Source organism: Balaenoptera acutorostrata, chromosome 16, assembly GCF_949987535.1.
Source record: "Balaenoptera acutorostrata chromosome 16, mBalAcu1.1, whole genome shotgun sequence".
NCBI classification, from domain to species: domain Eukaryota; kingdom Metazoa; phylum Chordata; class Mammalia; order Artiodactyla; family Balaenopteridae; genus Balaenoptera; species Balaenoptera acutorostrata.
The window spans coordinates 70,806,037-70,832,907 of NC_080079.1; the positions used below are offsets into that span (position 1 = coordinate 70,806,037).

General features: G+C 65.9%; 25 pseudogenes; all 25 read right to left on the minus strand.

Annotated features, from left to right (window-relative positions):
• Window positions 1-257: 257 nt before the first annotated feature.
• On the minus strand, window positions 258-376 carry LOC130705475 (5S ribosomal RNA; annotated as a pseudogene).
• Window positions 377-1,285: 909 nt separating this feature from the next.
• Window positions 1,286-1,404, minus strand: LOC130705245 (5S ribosomal RNA; annotated as a pseudogene).
• Window positions 1,405-2,314: 910 nt separating this feature from the next.
• On the minus strand, window positions 2,315-2,433 carry LOC130705425 (5S ribosomal RNA; annotated as a pseudogene).
• Window positions 2,434-3,343: 910 nt separating this feature from the next.
• On the minus strand, window positions 3,344-3,462 carry LOC130705295 (5S ribosomal RNA; annotated as a pseudogene).
• Window positions 3,463-4,370: 908 nt separating this feature from the next.
• LOC130705246 (5S ribosomal RNA) lies at window positions 4,371-4,489 on the minus strand (annotated as a pseudogene).
• A 910-nt stretch (window positions 4,490-5,399) lies between these two features.
• LOC130705426 (5S ribosomal RNA) lies at window positions 5,400-5,518 on the minus strand (annotated as a pseudogene).
• Window positions 5,519-6,428: 910 nt separating this feature from the next.
• LOC130705296 (5S ribosomal RNA) lies at window positions 6,429-6,547 on the minus strand (annotated as a pseudogene).
• Window positions 6,548-7,455: 908 nt separating this feature from the next.
• LOC130705247 (5S ribosomal RNA) lies at window positions 7,456-7,574 on the minus strand (annotated as a pseudogene).
• A 910-nt stretch (window positions 7,575-8,484) lies between these two features.
• LOC130705427 (5S ribosomal RNA) lies at window positions 8,485-8,603 on the minus strand (annotated as a pseudogene).
• Window positions 8,604-9,513: 910 nt separating this feature from the next.
• Window positions 9,514-9,632, minus strand: LOC130705297 (5S ribosomal RNA; annotated as a pseudogene).
• Window positions 9,633-10,540: 908 nt separating this feature from the next.
• LOC130705268 (5S ribosomal RNA) lies at window positions 10,541-10,659 on the minus strand (annotated as a pseudogene).
• A 910-nt stretch (window positions 10,660-11,569) lies between these two features.
• On the minus strand, window positions 11,570-11,688 carry LOC130705428 (5S ribosomal RNA; annotated as a pseudogene).
• A 910-nt stretch (window positions 11,689-12,598) lies between these two features.
• Window positions 12,599-12,717, minus strand: LOC130705299 (5S ribosomal RNA; annotated as a pseudogene).
• Window positions 12,718-13,625: 908 nt separating this feature from the next.
• LOC130705300 (5S ribosomal RNA) lies at window positions 13,626-13,744 on the minus strand (annotated as a pseudogene).
• A 908-nt stretch (window positions 13,745-14,652) lies between these two features.
• On the minus strand, window positions 14,653-14,771 carry LOC130705269 (5S ribosomal RNA; annotated as a pseudogene).
• Window positions 14,772-15,681: 910 nt separating this feature from the next.
• Window positions 15,682-15,800, minus strand: LOC130705429 (5S ribosomal RNA; annotated as a pseudogene).
• A 910-nt stretch (window positions 15,801-16,710) lies between these two features.
• LOC130705301 (5S ribosomal RNA) lies at window positions 16,711-16,829 on the minus strand (annotated as a pseudogene).
• A 908-nt stretch (window positions 16,830-17,737) lies between these two features.
• LOC130705270 (5S ribosomal RNA) lies at window positions 17,738-17,856 on the minus strand (annotated as a pseudogene).
• Window positions 17,857-18,766: 910 nt separating this feature from the next.
• On the minus strand, window positions 18,767-18,885 carry LOC130705430 (5S ribosomal RNA; annotated as a pseudogene).
• Window positions 18,886-19,795: 910 nt separating this feature from the next.
• On the minus strand, window positions 19,796-19,914 carry LOC130705212 (5S ribosomal RNA; annotated as a pseudogene).
• Window positions 19,915-20,822: 908 nt separating this feature from the next.
• Window positions 20,823-20,941, minus strand: LOC130705164 (5S ribosomal RNA; annotated as a pseudogene).
• A 1,939-nt stretch (window positions 20,942-22,880) lies between these two features.
• LOC130705235 (5S ribosomal RNA) lies at window positions 22,881-22,999 on the minus strand (annotated as a pseudogene).
• A 910-nt stretch (window positions 23,000-23,909) lies between these two features.
• Window positions 23,910-24,028, minus strand: LOC130705431 (5S ribosomal RNA; annotated as a pseudogene).
• Window positions 24,029-24,938: 910 nt separating this feature from the next.
• On the minus strand, window positions 24,939-25,057 carry LOC130705302 (5S ribosomal RNA; annotated as a pseudogene).
• Window positions 25,058-25,964: 907 nt separating this feature from the next.
• Window positions 25,965-26,083, minus strand: LOC130705141 (5S ribosomal RNA; annotated as a pseudogene).
• Between the last annotated feature and the right edge of the window lie 788 nt (window positions 26,084-26,871).

The following is a 26,871-nucleotide window of genomic DNA, read 5'->3' on the forward strand; positions in this document are numbered from 1 at the left end:
CGTGCCTCACGGCTGTCACCTGGGCCTGCGGTGGAGCATGGGTTCAGGCCGGCCACCCCGGGATCGGCTGGGGTGCGGCTGCCTAACAGGGCCTCCTTCTGGCCGCATGTCCAGCCAGTGCGGCTGGGGGCACCCCTTCCGGTGCACACTGTGTCGGGAGGGGCCTGAGGAGGTGAGGCCTGCGGCGGTGCCCGGCAGGGGAGGAGCTGGCCTCGGATACGGGCGACTAAAGGAGAAGGTGGTGCGGGAGGGAAAATAGCCTACAGCACCCGGTATTCCCATGTAGTCTCCCATCCAAGTACTAACCAGGCCCGACCCTGCTTAGCTTCCTGGATCAGACGAGATGGGGCGCGTTCAGGGTTGTATGGCTGTAGAAGGCAGCGGGGGCCACGGGGTGACTCTTGAGGCTCAGCTTCGCTGGTGCTGGGGCTTGCCGACAGCCCGGTAGCCAACCCTCTCCAGCACTGCCCAGCCGCCCACCAAGGCAGGCGACAGGAGGCCTCGGGGACCCGGGGTTGGCAGACTCGTGGGTGACCTCGCAGCTCAGGTCAGGCGGGACCCTCCAGGACCATAGGCGCTTGGCCCTCTGCCCCAGATCCCGCTTGACGCTCACAACGACGTGGCCCCAGGGGCTTAAGGGCCCGTGGCCCGCGGTCCCTTGGGCATTGGCCACCCTGTCTGCCCACACAGTTCTAGGCGAAGCCCGGCCGCGGACGGGCCGGCCCTCCTGCCCAACGGCAGTTGGTCTGAAGCCACTGGGAGCCACCTTTGAGACGGCACGACCCCTTAGACCCAACAAGGCCACCCTTTCCCCCACGCCAACTGCCGAGCAAAGTTCCCTGTGCCTGGTGACCGGACGGCCCGGAGAACCGGTCCGGCCCACGACCCCACTCCCGCCCCCTGCCATGGTGAAACGGTGGAGGGTGGGCTTTTTCTGGAGGGAGCTGTGGAGAGACACACGGGCAGACAGGTGGCTGCGGCGCGGTTGGGCGCTGGTGGGGTCGGCCAGGGGCAGGTACAGGGTCTCACGGGCCTCACAATTTTCACCCGGGCCTGCGGCGGAGTCTGAGTCCAGGCCGGACACCCCAGGAGAGGGTGGGGTGTGGCTGCCTTCCAGGGCCTCCTTCTGGCGGCATGTCCAGCCAGACGGGCGGGCTGGGCCCCCTCCAGCGCACGCTGTGTTGGGAGAGGCTTGAGTAGATGAGGCCTGCAGCCGTGCCCGGTGGGAGCAGAGGAAGCCTCAAGCACCGGCGACTACAAGAAAAGGCAGATCGGGAGGCAAAAAATACTACAGCATCTAGTATTCCCAGGTGGTCTCCCATCCAGGTAGTAAACAGAGCCGACCCTGCTTAGCTTCGGAGATCAGACGAGTTGAGGTGCGCTTAGGGTGGTATGGCTGTAGAAGGCAGCGGGGGCCACGGGGTGCCTCTTGAGGCTCAGCTTAGCTGGTGCTGGCGAATTACCGCCAGTCCGGCGACCAGCCCTCTGCAGCAAGGCCCTGCGGCCCACCCAGGCTGGTGACAGCACGCCTCAGGGACCGGGGTTGGTGGAGTCTTGGACGACCTCGCAGCTCAGTTCTGGCGGGAACATCCAGGCACATAGGCGCTTGGCGAACCGCCCCAGATCCCGCTCGACGCTCACAAAGACGTGGCTCCGAAGGCTTAAGGGCCCGTGGTCCACGGTCCCTTGGGCATTCCCAACCCTGTCCACCCACACAGTAGTAGGTGCAGTCCAGCCGCGGCTGGGCCGGAACTCCTGCCTGAGGGAAGGTAGCCCAAAGCCACTGGGAGCCACCATTGATGTGGCACGGCCCATTGGACCCAGCAAGGCCACCCTTGCCCCCACGCCACCCACTGAGCACTGTTCCCAGCGCATGGTGGCCGGCCGGCTCGGAAAACCGGACCCGGCCCACGACCTCGCTCCCGCACCCAGCCATGGCGAAACAGCGGAGGGTGGGCTTTTTCCGGAGGGAGCTGTGGAGAGACACATAGGCAGACAGGTGGCTGCGGCGCGGATGGGCGCTGGCGGAGGTGGTCAGGTGCAGGACGAGGGCTTCGCGTGCCTCACGGCTGTCACCCGGGCCTGCGGTGGAGTCTGGGTCTGGGCCAGCCACCCCGAGAGCGGCTGGCGTGTGGCTGCCTAACAGGGCCGACTTCTGGCCGCATGTCCAGCCAGTGCGGCTGGGGGCGCCCATTCCGGCGCACGCTGTGTTGGGAGGGGCCTGAGGAGGTGAGGCCTGCGGCGGTGCCCGGCAGGGGAGGAGCCGGCCTCGGCCACGGGCGACTACAGGAGAAGGTGGTGTGGGAGGGAAAAAAGCCTACAGCACCCGGTATTCCCATGTAGTCTCCCATCCAAGTATTAACCAGGCCTGATCCTGCTTAGCTTGTGAGATCAGATGAGATGGGATGCGCTCAGGGTTGTATGGCCATAGAAGGCAGCGGGGGCCACGTGGTGCCTCATGAGGCTCAGCTTCGTTGGTGCTGGTGACTTATCGCCAGGCCGGTGGCCAGCCCTCTCCTGCACGGCCCTGCTGCCTGCCCAGGCAGGCGACAGGAGGCCTCGGGGACACGGAGGTGGCAGAGTCTTGGGCGACCTTGCAGCCCAGTTCTTGCGGGAACCTCCAGACCCGTAGGCGCTTGAGGCTCCGCCCCAGATCCCACTCGATGCTCACAAGGACGTGGCCTCTGAGGCTGGAGGGCCAGTGGCCTGCTGTCCTTTTGGCATTCCCCACTGTGTCCACCCACGCAGTGCTAGGCGCAGCCCGGCCAAGGCCGGGCCGGCCCTCCTGCCTGACGGCAGTGGGCCCAAAGCCAGTGGGAGCCACCATTGGGCCGCCACGGCCCCTTAGCCCCAGCAAAGCCACCCTTGCACCCACGCCAAAATCCACGCACCATTCCGGGTACTGGAGGTCAGCTGACCTGGAGAACTGGTCACGGCCCACGACCCCACTCCCGCCCCCTGCCATGGTGAAACGGTGGAGGCTGGGCTTTTTATGGAGGGAGCTGTGGAGAGACACACGGGCAGACAGGTGGCTGCGGCGCGGATGGGCGCTGCTGGGGTCAGCCAGGGGCAGGACCAGGGCCTCGCGGGCCTCACGATCTTCACCCGGGCCTACAGCGGACTCTGGGTCTGGGCCGGCCACCCCGGGAGAGGGTGGGGTGTGGCTGCCTTCCAGGGCCTCCTTCTGGCGGCATGTCCAGCCAGACGGGCGGGCTGGGCCCCCTCCAGCGCACGATGTGTTGGGAGAGGCTTGAGTAGATGAGGCCTGAAGTTGTGCCCGGCAGGAGCAGAGGAAGCCTCGAGCACCGGCGACTACAAGAAAAGGCAGATCGGGAGGCAAAAAATACTACAGCATCTAGTATTCCCAGGTGGTCTCCCATCCAGGTAGTAAACAGAGCCGACCCTGCTTAGCTTCCAAGACCAGACGAGATGAGTTGCGTTTAGGGTGGTAAGGCCGTAGAAGGCAGCAGGGGCCACGGGGTGCCTCTTGAGGCTCAGCTTCGCTGGTGCTGGGGCTTGCCGACAGCCCGGTAGCCAACCCTCTCCAGCACGGCACAGCCGCCGCCAAGGCAGGTGACAGGACTCCTCGGGGACCCGGGGTTGGCAGACTCGTGGGTGACCTCGCTGCTCAGGTCAGGCGGGACCCTCCAGGCCCATAGGCGCTTGGCCCTCCGTCCCAGATCCCGCTTGACGCTCACAACGACGTGGCCCCGGGGTCTTAAAGGCCCGTGGCCCGCGGTCCCTTGGGCATTGGCCACCCTGTCTGCCCACACAGTTCTAGGCGAAGCATGGCCGTGGCCGGGCCGGCCCTCCTGCCCGACGGCAGTTGGTCTGAAGCCACTGGGAGCCACCCTTGAGTCGGCACGACCACTTAAACCCAACAAGGCCACCCTTTCCCCCACGACAACTGCCGAGCAAAGTTCCCTACGCCTGGTGACCGGCCGGCCCAGAGAACCAGTCTGGCCCACGACCCCACTCCCGCCCCCTGCCATGGTGAAACGGTGGAGGCTGGGCTTTTTCTGGAGGGAGCTGTGGAGAGACACACGGGCAGACAGGTGGCTGCGGCGCGGTTGGGCGCTGGTGGGGTCGGCCAGGGGCAGGTACAGGGCCTCACGGGCCTCACAATTTTCACCCGGGCCTGCGGCGGAGTCTGAGTCCAGGCCGGACACCCCAGGAGAGGGTGGGGTGTGGCTGCCTTCCAGGGCCTCCTTCTGGCGGCATGTCCAGCCAGACGGGCGGGCTGGGCCCCCTCCAGCGCATGCTGTGTTGGGAGAGGCTTGAGTAGATGAGGCCTGCAGCCATGCCCGGTGGGAGCAGAGGAAGCCTCGAGCACCGGCGACTACAAGAAAAGGCAGATCGGGAGGCAAAAAATACTACAGCATCTAGTATTCCCAGGTGGTCTCCCATCCAGGTAGTAAACAGAGCCGACCCTGCTTAGCTTCGGAGATCAGACGAGTTGAGGTGCGCTTAGGGTGGTATGGCTGTAGAAGGCAGCGGGGGCCACGGGGTGCCTCTTGAGGCTCAGCTTAGCTGGTGCTGGCCAATTACCGCCAGTCCGGCGACCAGCCCTCTGCAGCAAGGCCCTGCGGCCCACCCAGGCTGGCGACAGCACGCCTCAGGGACCGGGGTTGGTGGAGTCTTGGACGACCTCGCAGCTCAGTTCTGGCGGGAACATCCAGGCACATAGGCGCTTGGCGAACCGCCCCAGATCCCGCTCGACGCTCACAAAGACGTGGCTCCGAAGGCTTAAGGGCCCGTGGTCCACGGTCCCTTGGGCATTCCCAACCCTGTCCACCCACACAGTAGTAGGTGCAGTCCAGCCGCGGCTGGGCCGGAACTCCTGCCTGAGGGAAGGTAGCCCAAAGCCACTGGGAGCCACCATTGATGTGGCACGGCCCATTGGACCCAGCAAGGCCACCCTTGCCCCCACGCCACCCACTGAGCACTGTTCCCAGCGCATGGTGGCCGGCCGGCTCGGAAAACCGGACCCGGCCCACGACCTCGCTCCCGCACCCAGCCATGGCGAAACAGCGGAGGGTGGGCTTTTTCCGGAGGGAGCTGTGGAGAGACACATAGGCAGACAGGTGGCTGCGGCGCGGATGGGCGCTGGCGGAGGTGGTCAGGTGCAGGACGAGGGCTTCGCGTGCCTCACGGCTGTCACCCGGGCCTGCGGTGGAGTCTGGGTCTGGGCCAGCCACCCCGAGAGCGGCTGGCGTGTGGCTGCCTAACAGGGCCGACTTCTGGCCGCATGTCCAGCCAGTGCGGCTGGGGGCGCCCATTCCGGCGCACGCTGTGTTGGGAGGGGCCTGAGGAGGTGAGGCCTGCGGCGGTGCCCGGCAGGGGAGGAGCCGGCCTCGGCCACGGGCGACTACAGGAGAAGGTGGTGTGGGAGGGAAAAAAGCCTACAGCACCCGGTATTCCCATGTAGTCTCCCATCCAAGTATTAACCAGGCCTGATCCTGCTTAGCTTGTGAGATCAGATGAGATGGGATGCGCTCAGGGTTGTATGGCCATAGAAGGCAGCGGGGGCCACGTGGTGCCTCATGAGGCTCAGCTTCGTTGGTGCTGGTGACTTATCGCCAGGCCGGTGGCCAGCCCTCTCCTGCACGGCCCTGCTGCCTGCCCAGGCAGGCGACAGGAGGCCTCGGGGACACGGAGGTGGCAGAGTCTTGGGCGACCTTGCAGCCCAGTTCTTGCGGGAACCTCCAGACCCGTAGGCGCTTGAGGCTCCGCCCCAGATCCCACTCGATGCTCACAAGGACGTGGCCTCTGAGGCTGGAGGGCCAGTGGCCTGCTGTCCTTTTGGCATTCCCCACTGTGTCCACCCACGCAGTGCTAGGCGCAGCCCGGCCAAGGCCGGGCCGGCCCTCCTGCCTGACGGCAGTGGGCCCAAAGCCAGTGGGAGCCACCATTGGGCCGCCACGGCCCCTTAGCCCCAGCAAAGCCACCCTTGCACCCACGCCAAAATCCACGCACCATTCCGGGTACTGGAGGTCAGCTGACCTGGAGAACTGGTCACGGCCCACGACCCCACTCCCGCCCCCTGCCATGGTGAAACGGTGGAGGCTGGGCTTTTTCTGGAGGGAGCTGTGGAGAGACACACGGGCAGACAGGTGGCTGCGGCGCGGATGGGCGCTGCTGGGGTCGGCCAGGGGCAGGACCAGGGCCTCGCGGGCCTCACGATCTTCACCCGGGCCTACAGCGGACTCTGGGTCTGGGCCGGCCACCCCGGGAGAGGGTGGGGTGTGGCTGCCTTCCAGGGCCTCCTTCTGGCGGCATGTCCAGCCAGACGGGCGGGCTGGGCCCCCTCCAGCGCACGATGTGTTGGGAGAGGCTTGAGTAGATGAGGCCTGAAGTTGTGCCCGGCAGGAGCAGAGGAAGCCTCGAGCACCGGCGACTACAAGAAAAGGCAGATCGGGAGGCAAAAAATACTACAGCATCTAGTATTCCCAGGTGGTCTCCCATCCAGGTAGTAAACAGAGCCGACCCTGCTTAGCTTCCAAGACCAGACGAGATGAGTTGCGTTTAGGGTGGTAAGGCCGTAGAAGGCAGCAGGGGCCACGGGGTGCCTCTTGAGGCTCAGCTTCGCTGGTGCTGGGGCTTGCCGACAGCCCGGTAGCCAACCCTCTCCAGCACGGCACAGCCGCCGCCAAGGCAGGTGACAGGACTCCTCGGGGACCCGGGGTTGGCAGACTCGTGGGTGACCTCGCTGCTCAGGTCAGGCGGGACCCTCCAGGCCCATAGGCGCTTGGCCCTCCGTCCCAGATCCCGCTTGACGCTCACAACGACGTGGCCCCGGGGTCTTAAAGGCCCGTGGCCCGCGGTCCCTTGGGCATTGGCCACCCTGTCTGCCCACACAGTTCTAGGCGAAGCATGGCCGTGGCCGGGCCGGCCCTCCTGCCCGACGGCAGTTGGTCTGAAGCCACTGGGAGCCACCCTTGAGTCGGCACGACCACTTAAACCCAACAAGGCCACCCTTTCCCCCACGACAACTGCCGAGCAAAGTTCCCTACGCCTGGTGACCGGCCGGCCCAGAGAACCAGTCTGGCCCACGACCCCACTCCCGCCCCCTGCCATGGTGAAACGGTGGAGGCTGGGCTTTTTCTGGAGGGAGCTGTGGAGAGACACACGGGCAGACAGGTGGCTGCGGCGCGGTTGGGCGCTGGTGGGGTCGGCCAGGGGCAGGTACAGGGCCTCACGGGCCTCACAATTTTCACCCGGGCCTGCGGCGGAGTCTGAGTCCAGGCCGGACACCCCAGGAGAGGGTGGGGTGTGGCTGCCTTCCAGGGCCTCCTTCTGGCGGCATGTCCAGCCAGACGGGCGGGCTGGGCCCCCTCCAGCGCATGCTGTGTTGGGAGAGGCTTGAGTAGATGAGGCCTGCAGCCATGCCCGGTGGGAGCAGAGGAAGCCTCGAGCACCGGCGACTACAAGAAAAGGCAGATCGGGAGGCAAAAAATACTACAGCATCTAGTATTCCCAGGTGGTCTCCCATCCAGGTAGTAAACAGAGCCGACCCTGCTTAGCTTCGGAGATCAGACGAGTTGAGGTGCGCTTAGGGTGGTATGGCTGTAGAAGGCAGCGGGGGCCACGGGGTGCCTCTTGAGGCTCAGCTTAGCTGGTGCTGGCCAATTACCGCCAGTCCGGCGACCAGCCCTCTGCAGCAAGGCCCTGCGGCCCACCCAGGCTGGCGACAGCACGCCTCAGGGACCGGGGTTGGTGGAGTCTTGGACGACCTCGCAGCTCAGTTCTGGCGGGAACATCCAGGCACATAGGCGCTTGGCGAACCGCCCCAGATCCCGCTCGACGCTCACAAAGACGTGGCTCCGAAGGCTTAAGGGCCCGTGGTCCACGGTCCCTTGGGCATTCCCAACCCTGTCCACCCACACAGTAGTAGGTGCAGTCCAGCCGCGGCTGGGCCGGAACTCCTGCCTGAGGGAAGGTAGCCCAAAGCCACTGGGAGCCACCATTGATGTGGCACGGCCCATTGGACCCAGCAAGGCCACCCTTGCCCCCACGCCACCCACTGAGCACTGTTCCCAGCGCATGGTGGCCGGCCGGCTCGGAAAACCGGACCCGGCCCACGACCTCGCTCCCGCACCCAGCCATGGCGAAACAGCGGAGGGTGGGCTTTTTCCGGAGGGAGCTGTGGAGAGACACATAGGCAGACAGGTGGCTGCGGCGCGGATGGGCGCTGGCGGAGGTGGTCAGGTGCAGGACGAGGGCTTCGCGTGCCTCACGGCTGTCACCCGGGCCTGCGGTGGAGTCTGGGTCTGGGCCAGCCACCCCGAGAGCGGCTGGCGTGTGGCTGCCTAACAGGGCCGACTTCTGGCCGCATGTCCAGCCAGTGCGGCTGGGGGCGCCCATTCCGGCGCACGCTGTGTTGGGAGGGGCCTGAGGAGGTGAGGCCTGCGGCGGTGCCCGGCAGGGGAGGAGCCGGCCTCGGCCACGGGCGACTACAGGAGAAGGTGGTGTGGGAGGGAAAAAAGCCTACAGCACCCGGTATTCCCATGTAGTCTCCCATCCAAGTATTAACCAGGCCTGATCCTGCTTAGCTTGTGAGATCAGATGAGATGGGATGCGCTCAGGGTTGTATGGCCATAGAAGGCAGCGGGGGCCACGTGGTGCCTCATGAGGCTCAGCTTCGTTGGTGCTGGTGACTTATCGCCAGGCCGGTGGCCAGCCCTCTCCTGCACGGCCCTGCTGCCTGCCCAGGCAGGCGACAGGAGGCCTCGGGGACATGGAGGTGGCAGAGTCTTGGGCGACCTTGCAGCCCAGTTCTTGCGGGAACCTCCAGACCCGTAGGCGCTTGAGGCTCCGCCCCAGATCCCACTCGATGCTCACAAGGACGTGGCCTCTGAGGCTGGAGGGCCAGTGGCCTGCTGTCCTTTTGGCATTCCCCACTGTGTCCACCCACGCAGTGCTAGGCGCAGCCCGGCCAAGGCCGGGCCGGCCCTCCTGCCTGACGGCAGTGGGCCCAAAGCCAGTGGGAGCCACCATTGGGCCGCCACGGCCCCTTAGCCCCAGCAAAGCCACCCTTGCACCCACGCCAAAATCCACGCACCATTCCGGGTACTGGAGGTCAGCTGACCTGGAGAACTGGTCACGGCCCACGACCCCACTCCCGCCCCCTGCCATGGTGAAACGGTGGAGGCTGGGCTTTTTCTGGAGGGAGCTGTGGAGAGACACACGGGCAGACAGGTGGCTGCGGCGCGGATGGGCGCTGCTGGGGTCGGCCAGGGGCAGGACCAGGGCCTCGCGGGCCTCACGATCTTCACCCGGGCCTACAGCGGACTCTGGGTCTGGGCCGGCCACCCCGGGAGAGGGTGGGGTGTGGCTGCCTTCCAGGGCCTCCTTCTGGCGGCATGTCCAGCCAGACGGGCGGGCTGGGCCCCCTCCAGCGCACGATGTGTTGGGAGAGGCTTGAGTAGATGAGGCCTGAAGTTGTGCCCGGCAGGAGCAGAGGAAGCCTCGAGCACCGGCGACTACAAGAAAAGGCAGATCGGGAGGCAAAAAATACTACAGCATCTAGTATTCCCAGGTGGTCTCCCATCCAGGTAGTAAACAGAGCCGACCCTGCTTAGCTTCCAAGACCAGACGAGATGAGTTGCGTTTAGGGTGGTAAGGCCGTAGAAGGCAGCAGGGGCCACGGGGTGCCTCTTGAGGCTCAGCTTCGCTGGTGCTGGGGCTTGCCGACAGCCCGGTAGCCAACCCTCTCCAGCACGGCACAGCCGCCGCCAAGGCAGGTGACAGGACTCCTCGGGGACCCGGGGTTGGCAGACTCGTGGGTGACCTCGCTGCTCAGGTCAGGCGGGACCCTCCAGGCCCATAGGCGCTTGGCCCTCCGTCCCAGATCCCGCTTGACGCTCACAACGACGTGGCCCCGGGGTCTTAAAGGCCCGTGGCCCGCGGTCCCTTGGGCATTGGCCACCCTGTCTGCCCACACAGTTCTAGGCGAAGCATGGCCGTGGCCGGGCCGGCCCTCCTGCCCGACGGCAGTTGGTCTGAAGCCACTGGGAGCCACCCTTGAGTCGGCACGACCCCTTAAACCCAACAAGGCCACCCTTTCCCCCACGACAACTGCCGAGCAAAGTTCCCTACGCCTGGTGACCGGCCGGCCCAGAGAACCAGTCTGGCCCACGACCCCACTCCCGCCCCCTGCCATGGTGAAACGGTGGAGGCTGGGCTTTTTCTGGAGGGAGCTGTGGAGAGACACACGGGCAGACAGGTGGCTGCGGCGCGGTTGGGCGCTGGTGGGGTCGGCCAGGGGCAGGTACAGGGCCTCACGGGCCTCACAATTTTCACCCGGGCCTGCGGCGGAGTCTGAGTCCAGGCCGGACACCCCAGGAGAGGGTGGGGTGTGGCTGCCTTCCAGGGCCTCCTTCTGGCGGCATGTCCAGCCAGACGGGCGGGCTGGGCCCCCTCCAGCGCATGCTGTGTTGGGAGAGGCTTGAGTAGATGAGGCCTGCAGCCATGCCCGGTGGGAGCAGAGGAAGCCTCGAGCACCGGCGACTACAAGAAAAGGCAGATCGGGAGGCAAAAAATACTACAGCATCTAGTATTCCCAGGTGGTCTCCCATCCAGGTAGTAAACAGAGCCGACCCTGCTTAGCTTCCGAGATCAGACGAGTTGAGGTGGGCTTAGGGAGGTATGGCTGTAGAAGGAAGCGGGGGCCACGGGGTGCCTCTTGAGGCTCAGCTTAGCTGGTGCTGGCGAATTACCGCCAGTCCGGCGACCAGCCCTCTGCAGCAAGGCCCTGCGGCCCACCCAGGCTGGCGACAGCACGCCTCAGGGACCGGGGTTGGTGGAGTCTTGGACGACCTCGCAGCTCAGTTCTGGCGGGAACATCCAGGCACATAGGCGCTTGGCGAACCGCCCCAGATCCCGCTCGACGCTCACAAAGACGTGGCTCCGAAGGCTTAAGGGCCCGTGGTCCACGGTCCCTTGGGCATTCCCAACCCTGTCCACCCACACAGTAGTAGGTGCAGTCCAGCCGCGGCTGGGCCGGAACTCCTGCCTGAGGGAAGGTAGCCCAAAGCCACTGGGAGCCACCATTGATGTGGCACGGCCCATTGGACCCAGCAAGGCCACCCTTGCCCCCACGCCACCCACTGAGCACTGTTCCCAGCGCATGGTGGCCGGCCGGCTCGGAAAACCGGACCCGGCCCACGACCTCGCTCCCGCACCCAGCCATGGCGAAACAGCGGAGGGTGGGCTTTTTCCGGAGGGAGCTGTGGAGAGACACACAGGCAGACAGGTGGCTGTGGCGCGGATGGGCGCTGGCGGAGGTGGTCAAGTGCAGGACGAGGGCTTCGCGTGCCTCACGGCTGTCACCCGGGCCTGCGGTGGAGTCTGGGTCTGGGACAGCCACCCCGAGAGCGGCTGGCGTGTGGCTGCCTAACAGGGCCGACTTCTGGCCGCATGTCCAGCCAGTGCGGCTGGGGGCGCCCATTCCGGCGCATGCTGTGTTGGGAGGGGCCTGAGGAGGTGAGGCCTGCGGCGGTGCCCGGCAGGGGAGGAGCCGGCCTCGGCCACGGGCGACTAAAGGAGAAGGTGGTGTGGGAGGGAAAAAAGCCTACAGCACCCGGTATTCCCATGTAGTCTCCCATCCAAGTATTAACCAGGCCTGATCCTGCTTAGCTTGTGAGATCAGATGAGATGGGATGCGCTCAGGGTTGTATGGCCATAGAAGGCAGCGGGGGCCACGTGGTGCCTCATGAGGCTCAGCTTCGTTGGTGCTGGTGACTTATCGCCAGGCCGGTGGCCAGCCCTCTCCTGCACGGCCCTGCTGCCTGCCCAGGCAGGCGACAGGAGGCCTCGGGGACACGGAGGTGGCAGAGTCTTGGGCGACCTTGCAGCCCAGTTCTTGCGGGAACCTCTAGACCCGTAGGCGCTTGAGGCTCCGCCCCAGATCCCACTCGATGCTCACAAGGACGTGGCCTCTGAGGCTGGAGGGCCAGTGGCCTGCTGTCCTTTTGGCATTCCCCACTGTGTCCACCCACGCAGTGCTAGGCGCAGCCCGGCCAAGGCCGGGCCGGCCCTCCTGCCTGACGGCAGTGGGCCCAAAGCCAGTGGGAGCCACCATTGGGCCGCCACGGCCCCTTAGCCCCAGCAAAGCCACCCTTGCACCCACGCCAAAATCCACGCACCATTCCGGGTACTGGAGGTCAGCTGACCTGGAGAACTGGTCACGGCCCACGACCCCACTCCCGCCCCCTGCCATGGTGAAACGGTGGAGGCTGGGCTTTTTCTGGAGGGAGCTGTGGAGAGACACACGGGCAGACAGGTGGCTGCGGCGCGGATGGGCGCTGCTGGGGTCGGCCAGGGGCAGGACCAGGGCCTCGCGGGCCTCACGATCTTCACCCGGGCCTACAGCGGACTCTGGGTCTGGGCCGGCCACCCCGGGAGAGGGTGGGGTGTGGCTGCCTTCCAGGGCCTCCTTCTGGCGGCATGTCCAGCCAGACGGGCGGGCTGGGCCCCCTCCAGCGCACGATGTGTTGGGAGAGGCTTGAGTAGATGAGGCCTGGAGTTGTGCCCGGCAGGAGCAGAGGAAGCCTCGAGCACCGGCGACTACAAGAAAAGGCAGATCGGGAGGCAAAAAATACTACAGCATCTAGTATTCCCAGGTGGTCTCCCATCCAGGTAGTAAACAGAGCCGACCCTGCTTAGCTTCCAAGACCAGACGAGATGAGTTGCGTTTAGGGTGGTAAGGCCGTAGAAGGCAGCAGGGGCCACGGGGTGCCTCTTGAGGCTCAGCTTCGCTGGTGCTGGGGCTTGCCGACAGCCCGGTAGCCAACCCTCTCCAGCACGGCACAGCCGCCGCCAAGGCAGGTGACAGGACTCCTCGGGGACCCGGGGTTGGCAGACTCGTGGGTGACCTCGCTGCTCAGGTCAGGCGGGACCCTCCAGGCCCATAGGCGCTTGGCCCTCCGTCCCAGATCCCGCTTGACGCTCACAACGACGTGGCCCCGGGGTCTTAAAGGCCCGTGGCCCGCGGTCCCTTGGGCATTGGCCACCCTGTCTGCCCACACAGTTCTAGGCGAAGCATGGCCGTGGCCGGGCCGGCCCTCCTGCCCGACGGCAGTTGGTCTGAAGCCACTGGGAGCCACCCTTGAGTCGGCACGACCCCTTAAACCCAACAAGGCCACCCTTTCCCCCACGACAACTGCCGAGCAAAGTTCCCTACGCCTGGTGACCGGCCGGCCCAGAGAACCAGTCTGGCCCACGACCCGACTCCCGCCCCCTGCCATGGTGAAACGGTGGAGGCTGGGCTTTTTCTGGAGGGAGCTGTGGAGAGACACACGGGCAGACAGGTGGCTGCGGCGCGGATGGGCGCTGCTGGGGTCGGCCAGGGGCAGGACCAGGGCCTCGCGGGCCTCACGATCTTCACCCGGGCCTACAGCGGACTCTGGGTCTGGGCCGGCCACCCCGGGAGAGGGTGGGGTGTGGCTGCCTTCCAGGGCCTCCTTCTGGCGGCATGTCCAGCCAGACGGGCGGGCTGGGCCCCCTCCAGCGCACGATGTGTTGGGAGAGGCTTGAGTAGATGAGGCCTGGAGTTGTGCCCGGCAGGAGCAGAGGAAGCCTCGAGCACCGGCGACTACAAGAAAAGGCAGATCGGGAGGCAAAAAATACTACAGCATCTAGTATTCCCAGGTGGTCTCCCATCCAGGTAGTAAACAGAGCCGACCCTGCTTAGCTTCCAAGACCAGACGAGATGAGTTGCGTTTAGGGTGGTAAGGCCGTAGAAGGCAGCAGGGGCCACGGGGTGCCTCTTGAGGCTCAGCTTCGCTGGTGCTGGGGCTTGCCGACAGCCCGGTAGCCAACCCTCTCCAGCACGGCACAGCCGCCGCCAAGGCAGGTGACAGGACTCCTCGGGGACCCGGGGTTGGCAGACTCGTGGGTGACCTCGCTGCTCAGGTCAGGCGGGACCCTCCAGGCCCATAGGCGCTTGGCCCTCCGTCCCAGATCCCGCTTGACGCTCACAACGACGTGGCCCCGGGGTCTTAAAGGCCCGTGGCCCGCGGTCCCTTGGGCATTGGCCACCCTGTCTGCCCACACAGTTCTAGGCGAAGCATGGCCGTGGCCGGGCCGGCCCTCCTGCCCGACGGCAGTTGGTCTGAAGCCACTGGGAGCCACCCTTGAGTCGGCACGACCCCTTAAACCCAACAAGGCCACCCTTTCCCCCACGACAACTGCCGAGCAAAGTTCCTTACGCCTGGTGACCGGCCGGCCCAGAGAACCAGTCTGGCCCACGACCCCACTCCCGCCCCCTGCCATGGTGAAACGGTGGAGGCTGGGCTTTTTCTGGAGGGAGCTGTGGAGAGACACACGGGCAGACAGGTGGCTGCGGCGCGCATGGGCGCTGGTCGGGTCGGCCAGGGGCAGGTCGAGGGGCTCGCGGGCCTCACAATCTACACCCGGGCCTGCGGCGGAGTCTGGGTGCGGGCCGGCCACCCCGGGAGAGGGTGGGGTGTGGCTGCCTTCCAGGGCCTCCTTCTGGCGGCATGTCCAGCCAGACGGGCGGGCTGGGCCCCCTCCAGCGCACGCTGTGTTGGGAGAGGCTTGAGTAGATGAGGCCTGCAGCCGTGCCCGGTGGGAGCAGAGGAAGCCTCGAGCACCGGCGACTACAAGAAAAGGCAGATCGGGAGGCAAAAAATACTACAGCATCTAGTATTCCCAGGTGGTCTCCCATCCAGGTAGTAAACAGAGCCGACCCTGCTTAGCTTCCGAGATCAGACGAGTTGAGGTGGGCTTAGGGAGGTATGGCTGTAGAAGGCAGCGGGGGCCACGGGGTGCCTCTTGAGGCTCAGCTTAGCTGGTGCTGGCGAATTACCGCCAGTCCGGCGACCAGCCCTCTGCAGCAAGGCCCTGCGGCCCACCCAGGCTGGCGACAGCACGCCTCAGGGACCGGGGTTGGTGGAGTCTTGGACGACCTCGCAGCTCAGTTCTGGCGGGAACATCCAGGCACATAGGCGCTTGGCGAACCGCCCCAGATCCCGCTCGACGCTCACAAAGACGTGGCTCCGAAGGCTTAAGGGCCCGTGGTCCACGGTCCCTTGGGCATTCCCAACCCTGTCCACCCACACAGTAGTAGGTGCAGTCCAGCCGCGGCTGGGCCGGAACTCCTGCCTGAGGGAAGGTAGCCCAAAGCCACTGGGAGCCACCATTGATGTGGCACGGCCCATTGGACCCAGCAAGGCCACCCTTGCCCCCACGCCACCCACTGAGCACTGTTCCCAGCGCATGGTGGCCGGCCGGCTCGGAAAACCGGACCCGGCCCACGACCTCGCTCCCGCACCCAGCCATGGCGAAACAGCGGAGGGTGGGCTTTTTCCGGAGGGAGCTGTGGAGAGACACACAGGCAGACAGGTGGCTGTGGCGCGGATGGGCGCTGGCGGAGGTGGTCAAGTGCAGGACGAGGGCTTCGCGTGCCTCACGGCTGTCACCCGGGCCTGCGGTGGAGTCTGGGTCTGGGACAGCCACCCCGAGAGCGGCTGGCGTGTGGCTGCCTAACAGGGCCGACTTCTGGCCGCATGTCCAGCCAGTGCGGCTGGGGGCGCCCATTCCGGCGCATGCTGTGTTGGGAAGGGCCTGAGGAGGTGAGGCCTGCGGCGGTGCCCGGCAGGGGAGGAGCCGGCCTCGGCCACGGGCGACTAAAGGAGAAGGTGGTGTGGGAGGGAAAAAAGCCTACAGCACCCGGTATTCCCATGTAGTCTCCCATCCAAGTATTAACCAGGCCTGATCCTGCTTAGCTTGTGAGATCAGATGAGATGGGATGCGCTCAGGGTTGTATGGCCATAGAAGGCAGTGGGGGCCACGTGGTGCCTCATGAGGCTCAGCTTCGTTGGTGCTGGTGACTTATCGCCAGGCCGGTGGCCAGCCCTCTCCTGCACGGCCCTGCTGCCTGCCCAGGCAGGCGACAGGAGGCCTCGGGGACACGGAGGTGGCAGAGTCTTGGGCGACCTTGCAGCCCAGTTCTTGCGGGAACCTCCAGACCCGTAGGCGCTTGAGGCTCCGCCCCAGATCCCACTCGATGCTCACAAGGACGTGGCCTCTGAGGCTGGAGGGCCAGTGGCCTGCTGTCCTTTTGGCATTCCCCACTGTGTCCACCCACGCAGTGCTAGGCGCAGCCCGGCCAAGGCCGGGCCGGCCCTCCTGCCTGACGGCAGTGGGCCCAAAGCCAGTGGGAGCCACCATTGGGCCGCCACGGCCCCTTAGCCCCAGCAAAGCCACCCTTGCACCCACGCCAAAATCCACGCACCATTCCGGGTACTGGAGGTCAGCTGACCTGGAGAACTGGTCACGGCCCACGACCCCACTCCCGCCCCCTGCCATGGTGAAACGGTGGAGGCTGGGCTTTTTCTGGAGGGAGCTGTGGAGAGACACACGGGCAGACAGGTGGCTGCGGCGCGGATGGGCGCTGCTGGGGTCGGCCAGGGGCAGGACCAGGGCCTCGCGGGCCTCACGATCTTCACCCGGGCCTACAGCGGACTCTGGGTCTGGGCCGGCCACCCCGGGAGAGGGTGGGGTGTGGCTGCCTTCCAGGGCCTCCTTCTGGCGGCATGTCCAGCCAGACGGGCAGGCTAGGCCCCCTCCAGCGCACGATGTGTTGGGAGAGGCTTGAGTAGATGAGGCCTGAAGTTGTGCCCGGCAGGAGCAGAGGAAGCCTCGAGCACCGGCGACTACAAGAAAAGGCAGATCGGGAGGCAAAAAATACTACAGCATCTAGTATTCCCAGGTGGTCTCCCATCCAGGTAGTAAACAGAGCCGACCCTGCTTAGCTTCCAAGACCAGACGAGATGAGTTGCGTTTAGGGTGGTAAGGCCGTAGAAGGCAGCAGGGGCCACGGGGTGCCTCTTGAGGCTCAGCTTCGCTGGTGCTGGGGCTTGCCGACAGCCCGGTAGCCAACCCTCTCCAGCACGGCACAGCCGCCGCCAAGGCAGGTGACAGGACTCCTCGGGGACCCGGGGTTGGCAGACTCGTGGGTGACCTCGCTGCTCAGGTCAGGCGGGACCCTCCAGGCCCATAGGCGCTTGGCCCTCCGTCCCAGATCCCGCTTGACGCTCACAACGACGTGGCCCCGGGGTCTTAAAGGCCCGTGGCCCGCGGTCCCTTGGGCATTGGCCACCCTGTCTGCCCACACAGTTCTAGGCGAAGCATGGCCGTGGCCGGGCCGGCCCTCCTGCCCGACGGCAGTTGGTCTGAAGCCACTGGGAGCCACCCTTGAGTCGGCACGACCCCTTAAACACAACAAGGCCACCCTTTCCCCCACGACAACTGCCGAGCAAAGTTCCCTACGCCTGGTGACCGGCCGGCCCAGAGAACCAGTCTGGCCCACGACCCCACTCCCGCCCCCTGCCATGGTGAAACGGTGGAGGCTGGGCTTTTTCTGGAGGGAGCTGTGGAGAGACACACGGGCAGACAGGTGGCTGCGGCGCGCATGGGCGCTGGTCGGGTCGGCCAGGGGCAGGTCGAGGGGCTCGCGGGCCTCACAATCTACACCCGGGCCTGCGGCGGAGTCTGGGTGCGGGCCGGCCACCCCGGGAGAGGGTGGGGTGTGGCTGCCTTCCAGGGCCTCCTTCTGGCGGCATGTCCAGCCAGACGGGCGGGCTGGGCCCCCTCCAGCGCACGCTGTGTTGGGAGAGGCTTGAGTAGATGAGGCCTGCAGCCGTGCCCGGTGGGAGCAGAGGAAGCCTCGAGCACCGGCGACTACAAGAAAAGGCAGATCGGGAGGCAAAAAATACTACAGCATCTAGTATTCCCAGGTGGTCTCCCATCCAGGTAGTAAACAGAGCCGACCCTGCTTAGCTTCCGAGATCAGACGAGTTGAGGTGGGCTTAGGGAGGTATGGCTGTAGAAGGAAGCGGGGGCCACGGGGTGCCTCTTGAGGCTCAGCTTAGCTGGTGCTGGCGAATTACCGCCAGTCCGGCGACCAGCCCTCTGCAGCAAGGCCCTGCGGCCCACCCAGGCTGGCGACAGCACGCCTCAGGGACCGGGGTTGGTGGAGTCTTGGACGACCTCGCAGCTCAGTTCTGGCGGGAACATCCAGGCACATAGGCGCTTGGCGAACCGCCCCAGATCCCGCTCGACGCTCACAAAGACGTGGCTCCGAAGGCTTAAGGGCCCGTGGTCCACGGTCCCTTGGGCATTCCCAACCCTGTCCACCCACACAGTAGTAGGTGCAGTCCAGCCGCGGCTGGGCCGGAACTCCTGCCTGAGGGAAGGTAGCCCAAAGCCACTGGGAGCCACCATTGATGTGGCACGGCCCATTGGACCCAGCAAGGCCACCCTTGCCCCCACGCCACCCACTGAGCACTGTTCCCAGCGCATGGTGGCCGGCCGGCTCGGAAAACCGGACCCGGCCCACGACCTCGCTCCCGCACCCAGCCATGGCGAAACAGCGGAGGGTGGGCTTTTTCCGGAGGGAGCTGTGGAGAGACACACAGGCAGACAGGTGGCTGTGGCGCGGATGGGCGCTGGCGGAGGTGGTCAAGTGCAGGACGAGGGCTTCGCGTGCCTCACGGCTGTCACCCGGGCCTGCGGTGGAGTCTGGGTCTGGGACAGCCACCCCGAGAGCGGCTGGCGTGTGGCTGCCTAACAGGGCCAACTTCTGGCCGCATGTCCAGCCAGTGCGGCTGGGGGCGCCCATTCCGGCGCATGCTGTGTTGGGAGGGGCCTGAGGAGGTGAGGCCTGCGGCGGTGCCCGGCAGGGGAGGAGCCGGCCTCGGCCACGGGCGACTACAGGAGAAGGTGGTGTGGGAGGGAAAAAAGCCTACAGCACCCGGTATTCCCATGTAGTCTCCCATCCAAGTATTAACCAGGCCTGATCCTGCTTAGCTTGTGAGATCAGATGAGATGGGATGCGCTCAGGGTTGTATGGCCATAGAAGGCAGCGGGGGCCACGTGGTGCCTCATGAGGCTCAGCTTCGTTGGTGCTGGTGACTTATCGCCAGGCCGGTGGCCAGCCCTCTCCTGCACGGCCCTGCTGCCTGCCCAGGCAGGCGACAGGAGGCCTCGGGGACACGGAGGTGGCAGAGTCTTGGGCGACCTTGCAGCCCAGTTCTTGCGGGAACCTCTAGACCCGTAGGCGCTTGAGGCTCCGCCCCAGATCCCACTCGATGCTCACAAGGACGTGGCCTCTGAGGCTGGAGGGCCAGTGGCCTGCTGTCCTTTTGGCATTCCCCACTGTGTCCACCCACGCAGTGCTAGGCGCAGCCCGGCCAAGGCCGGGCCGGCCCTCCTGCCTGACGGCAGTGGGCCCAAAGCCAGTGGGAGCCACCATTGGGCCGCCACGGCCCCTTAGCCCCAGCAAAGCCACCCTTGCACCCACGCCAAAATCCACGCACCATTCCGGGTACTGGAGGTCAGCTGACCTGGAGAACTGGTCACGGCCCACGACCCCACTCCCGCCCCCTGCCATGGTGAAACGGTGGAGGCTGGGCTTTTTCTGGAGGGAGCTGTGGAGAGACACACGGGCAGACAGGTGGCTGCGGCGCGGATGGGCGCTGCTGGGGTCGGCCAGGGGCAGGACCAGGGCCTCGCGGGCCTCACGATCTTCACCCGGGCCTACAGCGGACTCTGGGTCTGGGCCGGCCACCCCGGGAGAGGGTGGGGTGTGGCTGCCTTCCAGGGCCTCCTTCTGGCGGCATGTCCAGCCAGACGGGCGGGCTGGGCCCCCTCCAGCGCACGATGTGTTGGGAGAGGCTTGAGTAGATGAGGCCTGGAGTTGTGCCCGGCAGGAGCAGAGGAAGCCTCGAGCACCGGCGACTACAAGAAAAGGCAGATCGGGAGGCAAAAAATACTACAGCATCTAGTATTCCCAGGTGGTCTCCCATCCAGGTAGTAAACAGAGCCGACCCTGCTTAGCTTCCAAGACCAGACGAGATGAGGTGCGTTTAGGGTGGTAAGGCCGTAGAAGGCAGCAGGGGCCACGGGGTGCCTCTTGAGGCTCAGCTTCGCTGGTGCTGGGGCTTGCCGACAGCCCGGTAGCCAACCCTCTCCAGCACGGCACAGCCGCCGCCAAGGCAGGTGACAGGAGTCCTCGGGGACCCGGGGTTGGCAGACTCGTGGGTGACCTCGCTGCTCAGGTCAGGCGGGACCCTCCAGGCCCATAGGCGCTTGGCCCTCCGCCCCAGATCCCGCTTGACGCTCACAACGACGTGGCCCCGGGGTCTTAAAGGCCCATGGCCCGCGGTCCCTTGGGCATTGGCCACCCTGTCTGCCAACACAGTTCTAGGCGAAGCACGGCCGTGGCCGGGCCGGCCCTCTTGCCCGACGGCAGTTGGTCTGAAGCCACTGGGAGCCACCCTTGAGTCGGCACGACCCCTTAGACCCAACAAGGCCACCCTTTCCCCCACGACAACTGCCGAGCAAAGTTCCCTGCGCCTGGTTACCGGCCGGCCCAGAGAACCAGTCTGGCCCACGACCCCACTCCCGCCCCCTGCCATGGTGAAACGGTGGAGGCTGGGCTTTTTCTGGAGGGAGCTGTGGAGAGACACACGGGCAGACAAGTGGCTGCGGCGCGCATGGGCGCTGGTCGGGTCGGCCAGGGGCAGGTCGAGGGGCTCGCGGGCCTCACTATCTACACCCGGGCCTGCGGCGGAGTCTGGGTGCGGGCCGGCCACCCCGGGAGAGGGTGGGGTGTGGCTGCCTTCCAGGGCCTCCTTCTGGCGGCATGTCCAGCCAGACGGGCGGGCTGGGCCCCCTCCAGCGCACGCTGTGTTGGGAGAGGCTTGAGTAGATGAGGCCTGCAGCCGTGCCCGGTGGGAGCAGAGGAAGCCTCGAGCACCGGCGACTACAAGAAAAGGCAGATCGGGAGGCAAAAAATACTACAGCATCTAGTATTCCCAGGTGGTCTCCCATCCAGGTAGTAAACAGAGCCGACCCTGCTTAGCTTCCGAGATCAGACGAGTTGAGGTGCGCTTAGGGTGGTATGGCTGTAGAAGGCAGCGGGGGCCACGGGGTGCCTCTTGAGGCTCAGCTTAGCTGGTGCTGGTGAATTACCGCCAGTCCGGCGACCAGCCCTCTGCAGCAAGGCCCTGCGGCCCACCCAGGCTGGCGACAGCACGCCTCAGGGACCGGGGTTGGTGGAGTCTTGGACGACCTCGCAGCTCAGTTCTGGCGGGAACATCCAGGCACATAGGCGCTTGGCGAAACGCCCCAGATCCCGCTCGACGCTCACAAAGACGTGGCTCCGAAGGCTTAAGGGCCCGTGGTCCACGGTCCCTTGGGCATTCCCAACCCTGTCCACCCACACAGTAGTAGGTGCAGTCCAGCCGCGGCTGGGCCGGAACTCCTGCCTGAGGGAAGGTAGCCCAAAGCCACTGGGAGCCACCATTGATGTGGCACGGCCCATTGGACCCAGCAAGGCCACCCTTGCCCCCATGCCACCCACTGAGCACTGTTCCCAGCGCATGGTGGCCGGCCGGCTCGGAAAACCGGACCCGGCCCACGACCTCGCTCCCGCACCCAGCCATGGCGAAACAGCGGAGGGTGGGCTTTTTCCGGAGGGAGCTGTGGAGAGACACACAGGCAGACAGGTGGCTGCGGCGCGGATGGGCGCTGGCGGAGGTGGTCAGGTGCAGGACGAGGGCTTCGCGTGCCTCACGGCTGTCACCCGGGCCTGCGGTGGAGTGTGGGTCTGGGCCAGCCACCCCGAGAGCGGCTGGCGTGTGGCTGCCTAACAGGGCCGACTTCTGGCCGCATGTCCAGCCAGTGCGGCTGGGGGCGCCCATTCCGGCGCACGCTCTGTTGGGAGGGGCCTGAGGAGGTGAGGCCTGCGGCGGTGCCCGGCAGGGGAGGAGCTGGCCTCGGCCACGGGCGACTAAAGGAGAAGGTGGTGTGGGAGGGAAAAAAGCCTACAGCACCCGGTATTCCCATGTAGTCCCCCATCCAAGTATTAACCAGGCCTGATCCTGCTTAGCTTGTGAGATCAGATGAGATGGGATGCGCTCAGGGTTGTATGGCCATAGAAGGCAGCGGGGGCCACGTGGTGCCTCATGAGGCTCAGCTTCGTTGGTGCTGGTGACTTATCGCCAGGCCGGTGGCCAGCCCTCTCCTGCACGGCCCTGCTGCCTGCCCAGGCAGGCGACAGGAGGCCTCGGGGACACGGAGGTGGCAGAGTCTTGGGCGACCTTGCAGCCCAGTTCTTGCGGGAACCTCCAGACCCGTAGGCGCTTGAGGCTCCGCCCCAGATCCCACTCGATGCTCACAAGGACGTGGCCTCTGAGGCTGGAGGGCCAGTGGCCTGCTGTCCTTTTGGCATTCCCCACTGTGTCCACCCACGCAGTGCTAGGCGCAGCCCGGCCAAGGCCGGGCCGGCCCTCCTGCCTGACGGCAGTGGGCCCAAAGCCAGTGGGAGCCACCATTGGGCCGCCACGGCCCCTTAGCGCCAGCAAATCCACCCTTGCACCCACGCCAAAATCCACGCACCATTCCGGGTACTGGAGGTCAGCTGACCTGGAGAACTGGTCACGGCCCACGACCCCACTCCCGCCCCCTGCCATGGTGAAACGGTGGAGGCTGGGCTTTTTCTGGAGGGAGCTGTGGAGAGACACACGGGCAGACAGGTGGCTGCGGCGCGGTTGGGCGCTGGTGGGGTCGGCCAGGGGCAGGTACAGGGCCTCACTGGCCTCACAATTTTCACCCGGGCCTGCGGCGGAGTCTGAGTCCAGGCCGGACACCCCAGGAGAGGGTGGGGTGTGGCTGCCTTCCAGGGCCTCCTTCTGGCGGCATGTCCAGCCAGACGGGCGGGCTGGGCCCCCTCCAGCGCACGCTGTGTTGGGAGAGGCTTGAGTAGATGAGGCCTGCAGCCGTGCCCGGTGGGAGCAGAGGAAGCCTCGAGCACCGGCGACTACAAGAAAAGGCAGATCGGGAGGCAAAAAATACTACAGCATCTAGTATTCCCAGGTGGTCTCCCATCCAGGTAGTAAACAGAGCCGACCCTGCTTAGCTTCCGAGATCAGACGAGTTGAGGTGCGCTTAGGGAGGTATGGCTGTAGAAGGAAGCGGGGGCCACGGGGTGCCTCTTGAGGCTCAGCTTAGCTGGTGCTGGCGAATTACCGCCAGTCCGGCGACCAGCCCTCTGCAGCAAGGCCCTGCGGCCCACCCAGGCTGGCGACAGCACGCCTCAGGGACCGGGGTTGGTGGAGTCTTGGACGACCTCGCAGCTCAGTTCTGGCGGGAACATCCAGGCACATAGGCGCTTGGCGAACCGCCCCAGATCCCGCTCGACGCTCACAAAGACGTGGCTCCGAAGGCTTAAGGGCCCGTGGTCCACGGTCCCTTGGGCATTCCCAACCCTGTCCACCCACACAGTAGTAGGTGCAGTCCAGCCGCGGCTGGGCCGGAACTCCTGCCTGAGGGAAGGTAGCCCAAAGCCACTGGGAGCCACCATTGATGTGGCACGGCCCATTGGACCCAGCAAGGCCACCCTTGCCCCCACGCCACCCACTGAGCACTGTTCCCAGCGCATGGTGGCCGGCCGGCTCGGAAAACCGGACCCGGCCCACGACCTCGCTCCCGCACCCAGCCATGGCGAAACAGCGGAGGGTGGGCTTTTTCCGGAGGGAGCTGTGGAGAGACACACAGGCAGACAGGTGGCTGCGGCGCGGATGGGCGCTGGCGGAGGTGGTCAGGTGCAGGACGAGGGCTTCGCGTGCCTCACGGCTGTCACCCGGGCCTGCGGTGGAGTCTGGGTCTGGGACAGCCACCCCGAGAGCGGCTGGCGTGTGGCTGCCTAACAGGGCCGACTTCTGGCCGCATGTCCAGCCAGTGCGGCTGGGGGCGCCCATTCCGGCGCATGCTGTGTTGGGAGGGGCCTGAGGAGGTGAGGCCTGCGGCGGTGCCCGGCAGGGGAGGAGCCGGCCTCGGCCACGGGCGACTAAAGGAGAAGGTGGTGTGGGAGGGAAAAAAGCCTACAGCACCCGGTATTCCCATGTAGTCTCCCATCCAAGTATTAACCAGGCCTGATCCTGCTTAGCTTGTGAGATCAGATGAGATGGGATGCGCTCAGGGTTGTATGGCCATAGAAGGCAGCGGGAGCCACGTGGTGCCTCATGAGGCTCAGCTTCGTTGGTGCTGGTGACTTATCGCCAGGCCGGTGGCCAGCCCTCTCCTGCACGGCCCTGCTGCCTGCCCAGGCAGGCGACAGGAGGCCTCGGGGACACGGAGGTGGCAGAGTCTTGGGCGACCTTGCAGCCCAGTTCTTGCGGGAACCTCCAGACCCGTAGGCGCTTGAGGCTCTGCCCCAGATCCCACTCGATGCTCACAAGGACGTGGCCTCTGAGGCTGGAGGGCCAGTGGCCTGCTGTCCTTTTGGCATTCCCCACTGTGTCCACCCACGCAGTGCTAGGCGCAGCCCGGCCAAGGCCGGGCCGGCCCTCCTGCCTGACGGCAGTGGGCCCAAAGCCAGTGGGAGCCACCATTGGGCCGCCACGGCCCCTTAGCCCCAGCAAAGCCACCCTTGCACCCACGCCAAAATCCACGCACCATTCCGGGTACTGGAGGTCAGCTGACCTGGAGAACTGGTCACGGCCCACGACCCCACTCCCGCCCCCTGCCATGGTGAAACGGTGGAGGCTGGGCTTTTTCTGGAGGGAGCTGTGGAGAGACACACGGGCAGACAGGTGGCTGCGGCGCGGAAGGGCGCTGCTGGGGTCGGCCAGGGGCAGGACCAGGGCCTCGCGGGCCTCACGATCTTCACCCGGGCCTACAGCGGACTCTGGGTCTGGGCCGGCCACCCCGGGAGAGGGTGGGGTGTGGCTGCCTTCCAGGGCCTCCTTCTGGCGGCATGTCCAGCCAGACGGGCGGGCTGGGCCCCCTCCAGCGCACGATGTGTTGGGAGAGGCTTGAGTAGATGAGGCCTGAAGTTGTGCCCGGCAGGAGCAGAGGAAGCCTCGAGCACCGGCGACTACAAGAAAAGGCAGATCGGGAGGCAAAAAATACTACAGCATCTAGTATTCCCAGGTGGTCTCCCATCCAGGTAGTAAACAGAGCCGACCCTGCTTAGCTTCCAAGACCAGACGAGATGAGTTGCGTTTAGGGTGGTAAGGCCGTAGAAGGCAGCAGGGGCCACGGGGTGCCTCTTGAGGCTCAGCTTCGCTGGTGCTGGGGCTTGCCGACAGCCCGGTAGCCAACCCTCTCCAGCACGGCACAGCCGCCGCCAAGGCAGGTGACAGGACTCCTCGGGGACATGGGGTTGGCAGACTCGTGGGTGACCTCGCTGCTCAGGTCAGGCGGGACCCTCCAGGCCCATAGGCGCTTGGCCCTCCGCCCCAGATACCGCTTGACGCTCACAACGACGTGGCCCCGGGGTCTTAAAGGCCCGTGGCCCGCGGTCCCTTGGGCATTGGCCACCCTGTCTGCCCACAGAGTTCTAGGCGAAGCACGGCCGTGGCCGGGCCGGCCCTCTTGCCCGACGGCAGTTGGTCTGAAGCCACTGGGAGCCACCCTTGAGTCGGCACGACCCCTTAGACCCAACAAGGCCACCCTTTCCCCCACGACAACTGCCGAGCAAAGTTCCCTGCGCCTGGTGACCGGCCGGCCCAGAGAACCAGTCTGGCCCACGACCCCACTCCCGCCCCCTGCCATGGTGAAACGGTGGAGGCTGGGCTTTTTCTGGAGGGAGCTGTGGAGAGACACACGGGCAGACAGGTGGCTGCGGCGCGGTTGGGCGCTGGTGGTGTTGGCCAGGGGCAGGTCCAGTGCTTCGCGGGCCTCACAATTTTCACCCGGGCCTGCGGCGGAGTCTGAGTCCAGGCCAGACACCCCAGGAGAGGGTGGGGTGTGGCTGCCTTCCAGGGCCTCCTTCTGGCGGAATGTCCAGCCAGACGGGCGGCTGGGCCCCCTCCAGCGCACGCTGTGTTGGGAGAGGCTTGAGTAGATGAGGCCTGCAGCCGTGCCCGGTGGGAGCAGAGGAAGCCTCGAGCACCGGCGACTACAAGAAAAGGCAGATCGGGAGGCAAAAAATACTACAGCATCTAGTATTCCCAGGTGGTCTCCCATCCAGGTAGTAAACAGAGCCGACCCTGCTTAGCTTCCGAGATCAGACGAGTTGAGGTGCGCTTAGGGTGGTATGGCCGTAGAAGGCAGGAGGGGCCACGGGGTGCCTCTTGAGGCTCAGCTTAGCTGGTGCTGGCGAATTACCGCCAGTCCGGCGACCAGCCCTCTGCAGCAAGGCCCTGCGGCCCACCCAGGCTGGTGACAGCACGCCTCAGGGACCGGGGTTGGTGGAGTCTTGGACGACCTCGCAGCTCAGTTCTGGCGGGAACATCCAGGCACATAGGCGCTTGGCGAACCGCCCCAGATCCCGCTCGACGCTCACAAAGACGTGGCTCCGAAGGCTTAAGGGCCCGTGATCCACGGTCCCTTGGGCATTCCCAACCCTCTTCACCCACACAGTAGTAGGTGCAGTCCAGCCGCGGCTGGGCCGGAACTCCTGCCTGAGGGAAGGTAGCCCAAAGCCACTGGGAGCCACCATTGATGTGGCACGGCCCATTGGACCCAGCAAGGCCACCCTTGCCCCCACGCCACCCACTGAGCACTGTTCCCAGCGCATGGTGGCCGGCCGGCTCGGAAAACCGGACCCGGCCCACGACCTCGCTCCCGCACCCAGCCATGGCGAAACAGCGGAGGGTGGGCTTTTTCCGGAGGGAGCTGTGGAGAGACACATAGGCAGACAGGTGGCTGCGGCGCGGATGGGCGCTGGCGGAGGTGGTCAGGTGCAGGACGAGGGCTTCGCGTGCCTCACGGCTGTCACCCGGGCCTGCGGTGGAGTCTGGGTCTGGGCCAGCCACCCCGAGAGTGGCTGGCGTGTGGCTGCCTAACAGGGCCGACTTCTGGCCGCATGTCCAGCCAGTGCGGCTGGGGGCGCCC